The sequence below is a fragment of the Miniopterus natalensis genome, chromosome X (assembly GCF_054644295.1).
Source record: "Miniopterus natalensis isolate mMinNat1 chromosome X, mMinNat1.hap1, whole genome shotgun sequence".
Taxonomy (NCBI): domain Eukaryota; kingdom Metazoa; phylum Chordata; class Mammalia; order Chiroptera; family Miniopteridae; genus Miniopterus; species Miniopterus natalensis.
Window position 1 is genome coordinate 8,265,252 of NC_142103.1, and position 13,045 is coordinate 8,278,296.

At 37.9% G+C, this 13,045-nt stretch overlaps 1 protein-coding gene across 1 annotated transcript in view; it reads left to right on the top strand.

Annotated features, from left to right (window-relative positions):
* Positions 1-13,045, top strand: part of GPC3 (glypican 3) — a 355,125-nt gene that overhangs the window by 300,517 nt on the left and 41,563 nt on the right. The gene's annotated exons all lie outside the window — the stretch shown is intronic.

The window sequence follows — 13,045 nt, forward strand, 5'->3', positions numbered from 1 at the left end:
TTTCTTCTATAGCTTTGTTCCCTCTCCCCACTTTTGTGCTGTTACTGTCATACAGTTTACATCTTTATGCATTATAAGCTCATCCACACATATTTCTATTTGTTGCTTTATGCAATTGTCCTTTAAAACCATTCAAAGAAAATATTTACTAAGCAAAAATATAATAATAATAATTACCTATATAATTACCTTTACTGGTGTATTTTATTTCTCCCTATGGCTTTGAGTTACTGTCCAGTGTCCTTGCATTTCTTCATAAAGGACTCCCTTCAGTATTTCTCATAGAGCATGTCTAATAGTGACAAACTTCCTCAGCTTTTGTTTAACTGGGAATATGTTAACTTCACTTTCATTTTTTGAAGGACAGATTTGCCAAATATAGAAGTCTTGGTTGACAGGTTGTTGTTGTTTTTTTCCTTTTAGTGTTTTGAATATGTTATACCACTGCCTTCTGGGCTTCAAGGTTTCTGATGAGAATTCAGATGTTAATCTTATTGCATATCATTTATATATGATGAGTTGCTTCTCTCATTGCTTTCATGATTCTCTAATTGTCTTTGGCTTTCAACACAGAGATGTTAGAAATAATAGGTTTGATAATTATTTAACATAGAGCTAGAAAGTGAAATTTCAGAAAACAATGCTATGAATGGGTATGCTTCTCTAAAAACAAAGTAATGCTTCTTAGTATACAGGTTTTGCCTGTATAAAGATGGTATTGTCTCAGTGATAAAAGTGAAGGAACTATTTTCCCAGTTGAGTTGATGGAAAAATAAAGCTGGTATACCTAGAATAAGAAAAAGAAGTCAAGCTGGGATGGGGCGGAGCAAGGACATGTTTTGGAAAGGACGTTAACAGTAATAGCAGCCTCCTACAAACCCCTGTGGCTCTTGGGGTTTTATATTACTTATTAAGACAGTTATATATTTGCTTTCCATTAATTGAGGCATCTGCATAAGCTGAGTACCTAAGTGTGTGAATTTGTGGGGCTCTCCGTTCCTGATACTGTGGGTAGGACATTGATAACAGAAGGTCTCTGCACTGTCATCTCACAGATGGTGATGCTGAAATTTAGTTCAAACTTGTAGAATCACTGCATACAACTTCACCAATGATTACACTGTGTATGTTCCTGACTCTTTCTGGAAACATGAAAATACAAGATGTCAACCATCTGAAATGTCAGGGTAGTACTTAAATACAGTTGCTAATTGAAGATGCATAAATTATAACCAGCCCATCAAATTTAATCTTCACTCCATCTAATCAGGAGTGAATGAGATGAGGGCTTTGGAAGGTTTTATTCCACTACTTTTCCACACCATCTAGAAAGGAAGTCCTTGTAGGCTATATATTTATTGAGGGCAGGCTCCATGTTCTATTGCTACCAGTTACCCTTGCCAACCGGGAAGTTGGCTGCCACATGCTCCCAAGGGCCATGTTGTCTTCTTCCTAACCTGTGATTTGACCAGGTTTGGCTAAGGATCCAAAGAACCTCATTGTCCTCCTCTGAGACCTAAAAGCATTTTGTAACTCTCAGGTCCCTTTGACTCTCTCTTAACTGCCCTCAACTGGTTCTCTTGTGATATCCTCAAGAGTAGACAGAAAGCTAGCTCATGTCATCCACTCCCGATTAGGTAGTTGAAAAGCTCTACTAACTATTGTCTGTGTGGGCTTGGTGTGCTCATCTGTAAAATTAATGGATTGGATCATATAGTCTCTCATGTCCTTTCTAACTCACCATTCCAAATCTACAACCTAATTCCTTTAGTAATATGTTGAATATGATACTGAGCACTTCTGGGTGCTCAATACATTTAATGTCTCCATTTCTCTATTGGACACCATCTTCTTGGAAGTAAACTCTCTGCTTCCCAATCATCTTCTTCCCTGATGCATCTAGTTAGGACATGCAAGTTGATTTCTTCAAAGATGAAAATTACCATAAGTTATATCCAGAAGTATGTTGAACAAACAGAATGTTCAGAATGTGTGCATATTACCTGGTATATCAAAAAGGGTTAAATGTTATGAGGGAGGGAAACATTTATCTAACAAAAATGTTAATTGAATATCTATCTAAACAGAATCTCAGAGGGTGGTGGAGAAGCCCATGTTAGAACTGGTGAAGACATTCTTACCTAGTGAGCTCAGTGAAGAGAAACAAAGAAAGGTAGAGCTATAAATATGTGTTGGCTGCAGCCTGTTAATAAGCTGTCCTTTTCCCCCTCCCACACTTATATTCTCCTATTCCTGCCACTCAATCATCACCAAATAGTTTTGTGAGATAGGGAGGTGACAGCCAAGCACTTCAGTTCCAGGAGCAAACAAAATGGGCATACCCCATCCACCAAAGAGAGCCAAGAGAGAAAATAATTCACCATAATCTCTACCAACATAAAACTCACCAAAATAGCATGGGATCAAGCTCTGCCCAACACTGACTACAAATTAACTGGACTTACCTACATGGTGCTCTTCCAAGACTTTGTGGTTAAATTCTAATAAGCTTCTCAGGAAAAATAAAGGACCTGTCTGAAGAATGGATTCTTAGGCAGTGCCAATAGGAGAAATGCTTGATGAAGTTTGGAATTTAAGAGTAAGAAGCATTGATGATAGAGACCCACATGGGAATGGAAATGATTATATCTTGTACTAGGCTCCAACTTTATGCTTATTTCAGAGAAGTAAAATTAATCTAAGATATGCTACCAAATGGCAAGTGTGTAGATATAATAAATTAGTATTTTAATTAAGAGATGAAAGGTGACTGTGAAGGATAGTTTAGCCAAATGCTAAGTAGGAATTATTTTATAAGTATATACAATCAACCTAGCAGAAAATTCTGAAACTAGAATTTCTGAAACTAGAATTGACTAAGCTAAAGTTGTAAAAATGGTCACCAATAGCAATAACTAGATGCAAAATCGCTGTGAGTTTTGTTAAAAGACTGTTTGCCTAAATATGGAATTCCAACAAGGTAGTGAATATATTCAAAGTGCTAATGGCCTTCTTGAGTTGAACTACAGTGTTTCAGTGGTTTTTCTTCAGTGTCCTCAATGGTTACCAAAAGGCAGGAATTGAATTCCTTTGCTATTGCAGAATACCAGTAGTTCCATTTCACATTCCTTCATCCGCTGTTTGACCACTCCATTCAAACCACTCGAGGTACTGAAAGGAAAACTATACCACAATAAGGAAGTACTTAAAAATTTGGTAGCTGCAGCATGTAATTAGGGTGGTCAGTGCTCCTCATAAAATTCTAACACTCTAGTTGTCTTCTGTGACCAAAGTGCTACAAAACCTATACACGGTGGATTCAGAAAGAGCAAATTATTCTAACATCTTTAATGCTGTATTTAGCAAACAAAGCAGTGTTTTTAGGACACATCCCAATTTTTCATATTTAAAAGAGTTACCCCACTCAGCAGTTGAGCATCGACCTATGGTACAGGAGATCCCAGTTCGATTCCTAGTCAGGGCACATTCAGGGTTGCGGGCTCGATCCCCAGCAAGGGGCGTGCAGGAGGCAGCCAATCAATGACTCTCTCTCATCATTGATGTTTCTATCTCCCCCTCCCTTTCCCTTCTTCTCTCTCTGAAATATTTATTTATTTATGTATTTATGTATTTATGTATTTATTTTTAAAGAGTTACCCAAACATTTCTTAAGTTAATCTTCACTCAAGGAGTAAGGCTAAAAAGTATATAAGAACACCATCCTTTTGCTTCTTCTATTTCAACCTTTTAAAGTGTGTGATTAGATATGAATATTATAATTTTACTCATATTTCCTGTTTCCTGTAGGAGACCATTTTCCCCTTAGGATTCCATAGCCTAAAACTTGGAACGGGAAAGGTTTGAAGCTCTCTTACCTCCAAGGAAATAACAACTAGAAACTTAGAATCTAGGTTTTCATCAAGTCCCAGCTATTTTATTTGTACCAGATGCACCAGGTTATTTCTTTTACTTCAGAATAATACAATGTAGCCTTAATTATCTGAAATACATTTTAAAATTCATGTTTTTCAAATAGTATACCAGAGAAGGAGAACTGTTTTCACTGAAAGCCTATTTATAAATCCTGATCTAGACCTAGTTTTCAAAGGAAGAAAGCTTTTACTGGGAAAGTAGAGGCATCTCATTAATCCTTGGTGGGCCAGAAGAGTTATGGAAGAATAGTACACCATCGTCCTCCAGTCATTGAGGTTGACTCTTCAAGCCCTGTGCTTGATGACATGGCTGCTGTGGTTCATACACAGAGGTTATTTTTAGAGGCAAGAACTCTCATTTCCCAAAAGTACAACCACAAGATGTCTACTTGGAGTGAATCAGATTTATACACTAGGACAATAGTAAATGCTCAGATCATGTCTGTGTAACCTCAATTCCATGAGGAAATATGTAATATCTAGGTATACTTTTAACCTGAGACCATTGCCCTTTGTCAGTGGCCCTCATCAAAGTGAGGTGATTCCCTTTGGAAACAGCAGTGTTGTGGGGTTTCACAGATATCTTTGAAATAAGTTTTTCTTCCAGAAAAAGTTATATTTTATCCCTGTGGCTTTTCACAATGGTTAAAACTGACACGGACAAAAAGTCACTAATCTTCAACCGTGATAGTAGCCAGGGTCAAATGCCTTCAGAGGGAAATTGGCCTTGGTGTCTCGAAAGGGTACTTGTTGTGTTTGCATTTTGCTGCCACACCTGACAAGGTAGAAGGACTTGGCCAGCTTCTTGAGGCTAGGACAGCCTTGACTCCAGCCTTATAATTGGAACTATACTTTAAGGGACTTATGGCCCCTTAAATTGAGATTTAGTCTAGTAAGGCTGGAGACCCTGAAGAAGGACATTACAGAGCCCATAATTAACACACTCAGGCCAACTAATCTTACCGAGTACTCATTGGGATTGGAAGAGGTTCATTAAGGGGCCTCAGGAACCTCATTCAGCCACTCAGTATGTGGGTTGGACACATCCTTTTGGGTTAGTTGGTTCATTTGCATAAAAAGTTCAATTTTCTGCCTTCCTCTTCAACTTGACCCCACTTTATCAGGGGAGAAGGTTTCTCAACTGGAGAGGATTCTGGGATCTGCCTCTCAGGGTATCCTTAATAAAGTGCATGCTGGCAGTCAGTCACTCAGTCTATCCGAACATCTGTCTAGCTGTCTAGCCTAAGTGTATCCAGGGCTCCCAGGCGGGAATCTGCTAATACCATACCAGAGCAACAGCAATGACAGATCAGACCAGGGTTGAAGAGACTGAGTTTGAGAGAAATCCAAAGTCAGTGAATAAAAAGCTTATTTATTTTGTTAGCCCATTGCTTCGCTCATTCTTTCAGTTACTAAGCATTTACTGAGCACTTATTATGTGTCAGACATTGAGCTAATCCCAGGGCCATGCCCTTTCCAAGTTAATGCTGGAGTATATAAGCCCTCCTCCCCAGCCCCATTCCAAATCCTAACAACTTCACAGTAGTTACCATTAAACAGTTTTCAGGCTAAAAATGGGGATGTTACCTCACTTCTCTCGGCTCCAGTTTTCTTATTTATAAAATGAGGCTAATAATACTTTCCCCACTGCCTCATGGGTGTCTTGGGTGCCTCAAGGAGAGAAGAGAGATGGAAGTGCTTTTAATTATAAAAATAATGAAATGTTGATAGTAATGACACAATAACTAATATCTATTAAGGGCCTACAGCATTCTGCAGAATGAGTCCTACCTGGGCCAGAATTTAATGTTAATGCGCCCAGAAGGTTAGAACTCAGCCCTGGCCAGTGCAGCTCAGTTGGTTGGTACCATCCCATGCCCTGAGAGGTCGCTGGTTCTATTCCCAGTCAGGGCTCATGCCTGGGTTGCTGGCTCGATCCCCAGTAGGGGGTGTGGAGGAGGCAGGTGATGGATGTTTCTCACATTGATGTTTCTATCTCTCTCCCTCTCCCTGGTCTCTCTCTAAAATCAATAAAAACATATTTTTAAATGAGAATTCATTCCCTTCAGAGATTCAGATTTTATACATATATAGTTTTTACTATATAATATTAACAGATCATTGTGTGAACACTTACTGCCACATACCAAGTTCAGTGCTTTGCATGGATTGCCTAATTTAATCCCCACGGTCATGCAGTGTGGGAAATAGGTGTAGGTATTATTATAACCACTTTAATAGATAAGAAGCATAAGGCTCAGAGAGGTTAAAGCATAACTTATAGTAACAGGGCTAATAAGTGATAGAGTCTAGATTTAAACATAAGTTTTTTGACCCCAGAGTATGAACTTTTAACCATTATGCCATGCCTCCCCTTAGAAAATAATAAAACTCTATACAGGTATAAGCTATTGGTAATATTATTAATGTTATTAGCAATTGTTTACTTTAAGGCAGTGGGTAGCTTCCTAAAACTGCATAGAACCATTTCTACCACTAGGACGGAGCCCCACCGAGATAGTTTTAATTCCATCCTAAGTTTGTTTCTTTCATATCCCGGTTTGTTTTGCTATCCCAACATTCATTTGATTGGGAGGACTTATTTTCACAAGTTTCAGTGCTACATGAACAAGCATAAAGTAAAAACCGGGAACCTGGAAGTGGTAGAGAAAGTATATGCTGTGGATAAACGGTGGACATGGAAGCTGTGCCCTGACAAGAGAGCACCTGGGTGTGGGTGGTCTTCTTGCTGATACCACATGGATGCACAGCCTGTAGCCGGTCCTTTTGCTCTTTCCTAAACATCTCTGTTTATACCTAACACACAGGTACTCATCTTACTGGGGGCATCCAGAAGGGTTTCTCAGACTCTTCTTTCTGGTGCCTCAGTGTTTGGCCATGAACTGTTATTTGTTTTGCTTTACAAGGCATTTGTAATAAGCTCTTCATGTCTACTACTATGCTCCCCTCCCTCCTCCCCTTCTTCCTCTTCAAGAGCATCATCATCCTCAGTAGCAGACTTAACATGTTCGAGAACTTATTACCTTGCCATAAGCACTTTACACACATTTTTTCTATTTATTTGTTCATGTATTCATTTAATGAATATTATTGAACATTGACTTTGTGCCACACACTGGTAATCGAAATAGACTATTCCTTCTGTTAGTCTAACGGGGGTGCAACATGGAGTATATAATTACAAACTGTGGGAAGTTCTATGAAAGAATGATACGTGGGACTATGAAATATGAATGGTGATATTTACTTCTTCAACAACCCTGTGAAGTTAATGAATAGCATTATTCTCCATTTTACAGGTGAGGAAGCTCAAGCTCAGAGAAGTTAAGTGACTTGCCCAAAGTAACAGAGCTAGTACGTAGGCTGAGTAAAGATTTAAATCCGCACTGGTTAGATTCCAAAGCTCACACTCTTAACTGCTATACTTCATTCCCTCTACAATGTGTAAACTGTATATAGAGCCATTAATTCTAGCCCTATATATTTGGGTTCTGGCTTCATCTGAAATGTGTGGAGCTGCCATTGTTTCCAATTAGTTGTGGCAATGGTTTGGTGCATTTGTTCAAAGAAAGTGTGCATGCAATGCAGAGGTCACATGCCCTAGGTCTTGTGGATGTGCACGATGTATAAATAATAATGGCATTCCAGGAAAGCTGGGATTCATTGGAGCCACGACATTTGTTTCCCATTAGCTTATGCTGCTCAAATACAAACAGTAAAGCATGTGTTTACATTGCTGTGGACATGGGAAGCTGGGCCCCCAAAGCATTCCTTGCAGGTTGTATAAAGCTGAGCATCCAGATAGTTCAAAATCAGTTTTGTAAGCCCAGCTTAAAAGCTTTAAAATGTAATTTGGAATCCAGGTATTTTAAAAATGCCTAGAGACAGGTATGTGAGGAGCCAGAAGAGACAAAAGCAGCTAACTCCTCAAAGTACCTACCAAGCCCCATATTTGCAATATCTATTTTGTTACTTATCCTTTATTTTTTAAATGCTAAAGAGCTTAACGTCAAGAAAACTCTTAGCCTTGTAGTAGCAGTAATGGAATTTTTCATTCTATTCTAAACAGTTGTCTGAATCTTTTCAAAACAAATCTATTTGTGATGAGATAGGTTGATTATTTAAGACACAATAGATGGTAAGGTTCTCCCACCCAGTAAATAACAGCGTTTCCATGAAGGTATAGTATAGTTCATGGGTAGCATCTGAAAAATTGAGATTGAACTGGAAATTCTCTCAGGTAAAGGCAGTCAAGATTGCAAAAATATGAAATGAAAAACCCATTAATTGATGTCTTTACTTAAGACAGCATGTTTTTCTTGAAAATCTCTGGACTGGGGAGCAAAAGGCTTTATTTTTAATGAGGTCTTTATCACTTACTCAGTGACTTGATCAAGTCATGTACCCTCTCTGAGCCTCAGTAGCCTCCCTTGATGTGGGAAATGGGGATGGCAGCCTTCGCTGTTACACTAATTGGCGGTGAAGATTCAAGGATTACGTGAGAAAACATATGTTAAGCCCTAGCACAATGTGTGGCTGATAAGGTTCATATCTTTGCAATCAAGATAATTCCAAGAGGCATGTTATTTATACCATATAGACAGATCAAGAGTTGCTGCCCACACTGGTCTAATTTCAGCATATTTGATCCCCCGAAGAACAACCAGTTTGTCCTTTGATCTTTTTTCTCCTGTCAACCAATCACGAAAAGAGCTTTGTCCAAATCACATTGTCCCATGATGCAGAGCTCTTTTGTTATCTTGGTTATTATGGTTTTAAGAACATGAAATTGCTAAATTCTAAAAAGCCTTTTTTCCTCTTACACTGTGGTTCTAATTTTCTTAAGTATTTATTCCAGACTTTTTGTTTCCTTTTATTGTATGACCCCAAGTACCTGTCCCAAAGCTAACTTCAAATATTTCCCTTTCTAATCAAACAAAGTCAATCACCTGTACACCCAGATATTTTCATTAACTCCACAGACAAAAGGTCATGATGTCCATATCTAAGTGAGAAGGAAATCATCACGTTAAATTTACTTAAAAAAAAAAATGAGCATGTATCAAGGATCCTGATACACATGGGGCTAAGGTGACTTTTGTCCAAAGGTGGTTTCAGAGGGTTTCTGGGAAATGGAGTAACATTGCAGCAGCCTGTCTTATTAGTGTGGTCTGTGATTTGCTTATGATAAGATGGAGGGGCAGGTCTAGTTAAAAATGAAGATTTTGTGTGCTTCATTAGGTATGTGCTTCAGACCTACTAAATCAGAAGCTCTGTGGGTGGGGCCAGGGAGCTTGAGTTTTTGACAGTCATCTTAGGTGATTCTTACAAAATTGGAGACTCACTCCCATGGTGTATAAAAATGTACATACCCTTTGACCCAGTAATCCTACTAATGAGAAACTAAGGAATAATCCAAAATATAGAAAAAGTTATGTAAATGCTCCTGATATTCCATCTTTATTTATAGAAGCAAAAGAACTAGAAGCAATATAAATATTCAATATTCAGAGAATTGTTAAGTAAATTTCAGTAGATCCATTAATGGTGCTGCACTGTTTTTTATCACATTTAAAGTTTTACATTTATCACATTTTTTCATTACAACTGTTCTATGAGGCAGGCATTATTTTCCTCATTTTACAGATGAGGACATTGAAGTTTAGAGAAATTAGCAGCAAAGTTAATAAGTGGGGGAAAAGGTTAATAAGTGGAAAACCTAGAATTCCAAACTCAGTCAGTGTGATTCTAAAGTCCAAGTTCAACTATGTAAAAATGTAGGCAAAAAAACCCCACCCACCTACTTTTGAAAATACAAATGTTTATTAGAGTTTAGAACTAGGTTTTTTCCCCTTATTTCTCTTTCCTTTCACTGTTTTATATTATATTGATATATATAATTAACATATTAAATTATAAAATAAAAATTCATTGCATATTTAAGCAACTGTGATCGTCTCATGTGACTCAAACAGTTGCAAGGAGAGGAGTCAATGTAGAAAAAGCTGGGCTGTGGAAGGGCTTCCCAGTAAGGAGTGCCAAACAATGTGTGGCAGAAATGTCAGGTTTATAGAAGGGTTGTGGGGTTAGGGGAGTGAAATAATCAGACCTGTGTTTTAATAAGATAGTTTACATTGATAATAATTTTTCTGAGCCTTGACTTTTGAAAAGCTAATAGGATAGTGTCCTTTGAAAATGGCAAACAGTTAATCAAAAGCATTAGGCACCTAAAGGTTCCTGATTTTGTGTGCAAGGCCCTCATAACTTTCCTTTTATAAAGTGAGTGTTCAGTCTGGAAGACATTGTAAAGAGAAAGGGAACAAAAAGGTCAATATTGTGAATTGTAATTAGCTGATTTGATTTCTGTTCCAAATTCCAGGCTCTACTAAATCCACAGTCCTTGCTGGCAATTTCTCATCTCTGACAGATTGCCCTTCTTTCAACATTCTGGAGCTTCAGAGTGTTCTTTAAGACTTTTACATTAACAATAGCTTTCTAGTTTTGGATTTGTTCTGTTAATGTGTGAGGGTTAGGCTCATCAGCAGATGTCTGTGTAAAAGACTTTGAAAGTATACTATAATCCTTCTCCAATGCTGAAGCTGTCTCCAAAATGAGAGTAATTTAAGAACTAACGAAGTTATCTCAATGGCAAAGTTTTAAAGTTTTTTTAATTGCACTTAAAAAACTAACACTGAACTACCAGAGAATACTGAGGGCATTGTACACAAGGTTGGAAAATGGCCCCTCAAAGATTAGCTGCAGCTCTTAGCCAGGGTCGTCCAAAAGGATTTAGCTATCTATTCATAGGTTCTTGTATAATTAATCTGCACTTTGGCTTTCTCCTTTTTCATGCGCCTGTGGAAACAGATTTGAAAAATTAAAGATACCATGCCACGTTACTTTGCTTCAGTTCAATAGCACATGTGTCGAGTGCCTACTATGTGCAAGACACTGCTTTAATTACTATGGGGTTCAAAGATTAATAAGACAAAGCCCCAGGGCACCTCAGTCTGGTGGTGGTGCAAAGTCATATGTACAAATAAATAATACTAGGTTGCACATATAAAGGGCTATTTAGAAGGTACAGATAAAGGGAGCAGCGATGGGAGAGGGAAAGGGAGAACTATAATGACCATCTGTGGTAGCTGGGAAGGCCTTGTTAAGGAAGTGACATTTGAACTTGGCTTGAAAGAATGAAGTGTTTTCAATAGGCAGAAATGAAAAGAGCTCCTATTAGGTGCTCAATTAATGTTTTCTGAAGGGATTAATGAAAGGCACTTTCTTCAAAAGAAAGAAAGCCTATCAGTTAACAGAAAAACTTTCAGTATTTGTGGCCAATGACAAAATTTGAATTTTCAAAAAAATTAAAAGTTTGGAAAATTTGTATCTCTTACAGTAAGTTTCAAGGCTTCCCAAAACTTAAAGACTTTCCTGATGAGATTGTAGGTGACATTAATGGATGTGATTTTTTTTTTTTTAATGTTTTTATTGATTTTTAGAGAATGAGGAAGGGAGACAGATAGAAACATTGATGAGAGAGAAACATCATTGATTAGCTGCGTCCTGCACACCCCTACTGGGGATTGAGCCTGCAACCCGGTCATGTGCCCTGCCCGGGAATCAAACTGGTGACCTCTTGGTTTCTGGGTTGACGCTCATCCACTAAGCAACACTGGCCGGGCTGAATGTGATTTTTTTATATCATATAATGAAAGGCGTTAACTTTTAGAAGACCTGCATAGCTTAGTGGACCAATATTTTCTGGATGACCCATGTGTGATGATACAAAATGGGTAAAAGACCCATTCAAAGTTCAAAACATACCAGTGAATTTTAATATAACAGAACATGAAAAGTTTATTTATGTGGTTTCATATTCTATATTGCAACTGTTTCCCACTTGAGTTTCTCTGTAGTATCAGTGAAAATTTCCACAATTACCTCATAAAGCTACTAAAATATTTCTCTCTTTTCCCATGACATATTTTGAGAGGCTGGATTTTCTGCAAATGTTTCTACCAAAACAACATATAACAGATTGAATGTAGAAGCAGATATGATAATCCAGCTAGCATATTAAGCTGGACAGTAAAGATATTTGCAAAAATGTAAAAGAATGACATCCTTCCTTCTGTTTTATGTCAGGGAAAATATATTTCTTTTTCATTAAAAATGTTATTTATGTTAACACATCATGGTTTTATTATTGTTATGTTTAAATTAGCTATTAAATATTTTTAAATTTCTCAAGATGGTAAATGCCAATAGATATAATTTATATAAACAAAAGTTCTCTGGGATTCCCAAAAATAGTATAAAGGGGTCCTGATACCACCAAAAGGTTTGAGAGCCACTGCTCTAGTTTATCCTAGCCTATGTGTCTGTAGTATACAATTAGACTTGTAGGATGAATGGTAGAGGGTGGGGGAGGTTTAGAGAAGGGATATATTAGAGCAGCAGGGTGGAGATGGTGCTGGAGTGGCAGATGGTAGGTGGGTTGGCTTCTCTGACACCATTAGAGGTTGTTGGGCAGGAAAAAACTATTTCGACTTTTCTTAGCTTAAAAAAATAAACCTGCAGAGTCAAATTTCTCTATGGTATGTAGCTTGTTCAGAGTTGATAGTAGATCAGCTAAATCACAAGCAGAGAACATAAAGGTATATTTTGCAGGGACAATAAACACAGACAATGGAAACCAGAGAAACCAAAACATGCCTGAGTATGCACCATTTTTTTTTTTCTGGATACTACTTTCACAATCACAAAGTTCTCAGTTTCAGTACATCCAGCATCCTTTGTTGGCTGTTATTTAAAAATAGGAGGTAAAACTGAGATTTAGGAATCAAAAGGGGTTGGGGCAGAAGCTAGAGCAGAAATAGAGGATATTGGAATACAGCCTTGGAGAGTCTGAGAACTGCCCTCAGAGACCACTCATGCTGTGAGCCGGGCTTCTGGGTCAGTGCAAAGACTTCTGGGAAGTGGGAGTCACCATAACGTAAGAAAGGCACTGACAATGTGACCGAAAATCCAGGTACTGAAAAGCAAGACAAGCATGCTCCTAAGTAGGCATATTATCTACCAAAAAAAGCAAA